Genomic DNA, 3591 nt, shown 5'->3' with positions numbered 1-3591 from the left:
GTAATCGCAGACACGCCCCTCCAGGACCGGCCCGCCCTGCCTGGCTCCGGCCCCGCCCCGCCCTCCCGGGCCCCACCCCGCCCTCCCGGGCCCCACCCCCTGACCCGCCCCCGCCGCGCCCAGCCTCAGCTTGGCGGAGCGTGGTCTTTTGGGGGCTCCTTCACCCCGCCTCAGGACAGCTGTGCTTTCTTGGAAAATGCGTGTTATGAAAAAACCATGCATTAAGTTTCACAAATTTTTGCAGCGAAATAAACTTACCTTGTATTCTGTTTTTTTTTTAAGAGTCTTTCTTTTTCTTTTTTTTTTTTTTTGACAGGCAGAGTGGACAGTGAGAGACAGAGAGAAAGGTCTTCCTTTTTGCCGTTGGTTCACCCTCCAATGGCCGCCGCGGCCAGCGCATCGCACTGATCCGAAGCCAGGAGACAGGTGCTTCTCCTGGTCTCCCATGGGGTGCAGGGCCCAAGTACTTGGGCCATCCTCCACTGCACTCCCTGGCCACAGCAGAGAGCTGGCCTGGAAGAGGGGCAACCGGGACAGAATCCGGTGCCCCGACCGGGACTAGAACCCGGTGTGCCGGCGCCGCAAGGCGGAGGATTAGCCTAGTGAGCCGCGGCACCGGCCTCTGTTTTTTTTTTTTAAAGGTTTATTTTTATTTATTTGAAAGAGTTACAGAGAGAGGTAGAGACAGAGAGAAAGTCTTCCATCCACTGGTTCACTCCCCAGATGGCCGCAACGGCCGGAGCTGCGCAGGTCTGAAGCCAGGAGCTTCCTCCGGGTCTCCCATGCGGGTGCAGGGGCCCAAGGACTTAGGCCATCCTCCACTGTTTCCCAGGCCATAGCAGAGAGCTGGATCGGAAGAGGAGCAGCCGGGACTAGACCCGGACTTCAGGCCGGGACTTGAACCTGCTGGCCGCAGCGCCGGCCTGTATTCCATTTAAATGAACTTTGAGTCCCCGAGGTATAAGCCAGCTCGGTGGTGAGTGTTGCTCTATTAACTGCTTTCATTTATCTGAGAGGCAGAGAGAAGGGGAGAGCCCCACTGGGTCACTCACTAAATCCTGGCAAGTGCTGGGGCTGCACCTGGCCAAAGCCAGGAGCTGGGAGCTCCTCCCAGGTCTCCCATGTGAGCGGCAGGAGCCAAGTCCCTGGGCCGACACCACCGCCTCCGGGGTGTGCAGCTGGCACGGAGGGACGCGCAAGCGCTCTGACGGGATGCGGCCTCCCACGGGCGAGCTGAATAGGTTCCACCTGGATCCCTCACGCGGGCTCCCGCACCCAGAGAGTCCTCCGCACACCGCCGTGGGCTCCTGACTTCAGCACTGAGCCCCAGCCACCCTCAGCACCCGAGGGTCCTACAGTGCAACGCGTGGCGCCCCTGTGCGGCCCCGGGCGGGAAATGAGAGCTGCGGAGGCGGGTCCCAGGCCCCCGGACTGCTGGCCACAGGACCCGCACTGGCCTTGTGGAGGGAAACCACCGCGGGTTCAGCTGACTGCACACAGACTGATGGCTGCAGCCCTGCAGCCCTGGAGCCCTGGACACTCAGGGGCCCCTGCTTCTCCACCTGTGCCCTCTTCCTCCCTCTGCCCCTTACCTTACCTGGAATGCCGGTGCTGTGCGGTGTGGGCCAGGCCTGTCCACGGCAGCTCAGAGAGTCTGGCACTGTGGTAAATCCTGGTGGCGCAGGTGAGTGTGTGTGAGGTCAGGGGCTGCACACAGGGACAGAAGCAGAGTGTGCAGGGCATGTCCTTACCTCACTCACCTAACCACCCCACCACATTTTGAGTTTTGGAGAGTTGTAATGAGAAGGGATTTTTGTGTTCAAGATTATTTATTTGAAAGAGTTAAGGACAGAGGGAGAGACAGAGAGAGAAGTCTTGCATCTGCTGGTTCATTACCCAGACGGTCACAATGGCCAGCACTGGGCCAGGCCGAAGCCAGGAGGTTCGTCCAGGTCTCCCACGCAGGTGCAGGGGCCCAGGAACTTGGGCCATCTTCCACTGCTTTCCCAGGCCATAGCTGAGAAAAGCTAGATCAGAAGTGGAGCAGCTGAGACTCGAACCAGCACCCATATGGGATGCCGGCACTGCAGGTGGTGGCTTCACCTGCTATGCCTTGACACTGACCTGAAGAAGGGATCTTAACACCATGAGCTCAGCCCCCAGCCAGCCTTTCTGCAGGGGCTGCTGGGGGAGAGTTGGTGCCTGGCGACACCCCTGGCACTGCCAGCAGTGGTCAGTGGCCCACAGGGCGTGACAGGTTCAGACACCGGGTGGCTTGAGGCTGCAGTGCTGGTGGGGGACTGGGATGGCATTGTGAGCTCTGGGAAGGCCGTGCTCCCCACGATGCCCAGCAGGGATGCCAAGGCTGCACCCTGAGGACGTGGGCTGGGGTGAAGACATGGCGGGAGCTGCCCATGAACAGACACAGTTCCTGGGCTCAGATTACCAGTCCCCAGCGTGCTGCTGCCAGGGCGCCTGCCCCACAGTGCTGTGGCCATGAGAGGGCGCCGGGGAGTAGCCCAGGTGTTCCCACGCCTTCAGGGCCTCGTGCCCGGGTGCAGACCCTGTGAAGCACCAGGGATGGCTCAGGTGATCCTGTGCCACAGCCCCCGGTGTGGCCCAGGCCCATCAGGGCCACCTGGGAGGCTACTAGGCCACTGACCTTCAAGCTGACTGGAGAAGCACAGTATGGGCTCTATCCTGGAGTGCTGCCCCGAATTAGCTACGCCCCCTCTGCGTGCCCCTGAAAAGGTGTGCTTGATTGTTGCTAAACGGACTTGTTCGCCGAAACTCGTCTCTGGTGCTTCTTGTGGGAGAACGCCGTCGCCCCACCGTTCCGACATGCGGGCCTCCCAGGGCGAGTCCACACGTTGGCCCCACCCCCACCCCCACCCCCCGTAGGGGAGACCTGGGTTGCACTCGGGTTCCTGGCTGCGGCTCTGACGAGCGCACTTGGCGAGTGGTTTCTCTCTGTTGGTGCAGGCCTTGGGAATGGAGACTCAGGTGATTTGGCCCCTGCTGGGCAGACCCGAAGGAGGGCAGCAAGGCCACCGTGAAGGGCCCTGCATGTGGCACTGGGAAGTGAGCAGGCCACAGCAGCAGGGGCCCGGGTGGCACAGGGTGGAGGCCAGGCCGACCCCTTTCTTAGTCGGCTTCAGGCTGAGCTGGGGGCCAGGTGCAGTCCTGGGCAGGTTCCCTCCACTCAGAGGGGCCCACACAACTGCCACCAAGGAGTCTGCACCTGTTCTGCCCCAGGGGTGACCCGTCACATGTGGCTGCAGAGCGCATGGAGTGTGGCTGGCGTGACTGCACCACTGAGGTTTTGATTGTACTTGATTTTGATTTTGACCTGAGTAACTCTTGTGGCAGTGGAGAGATGAGGCTCAGATACCACAGGGCTGTGCCAGAGACAGCTGTGCTGAGATCCTGCCGTGCAAGCACTGACAGGCGGGCCCCCAGGACTGCGGAGCTGGGGCTCGGCCAGACTGGAGCCAGGAGCTTCATCCAGGCCTCACACGTGGGCGCAGGGGCCCAAACACTTGGGCCGTCAGCAGGGAGCTAAAGCAGAAATGGAGCAGCCAGGACACGAAC

This window comes from Oryctolagus cuniculus, chromosome 9, assembly GCF_964237555.1.
Source record: "Oryctolagus cuniculus chromosome 9, mOryCun1.1, whole genome shotgun sequence".
NCBI classification, from domain to species: domain Eukaryota; kingdom Metazoa; phylum Chordata; class Mammalia; order Lagomorpha; family Leporidae; genus Oryctolagus; species Oryctolagus cuniculus.
This window is presented reverse-complemented; position numbering follows the sequence as displayed.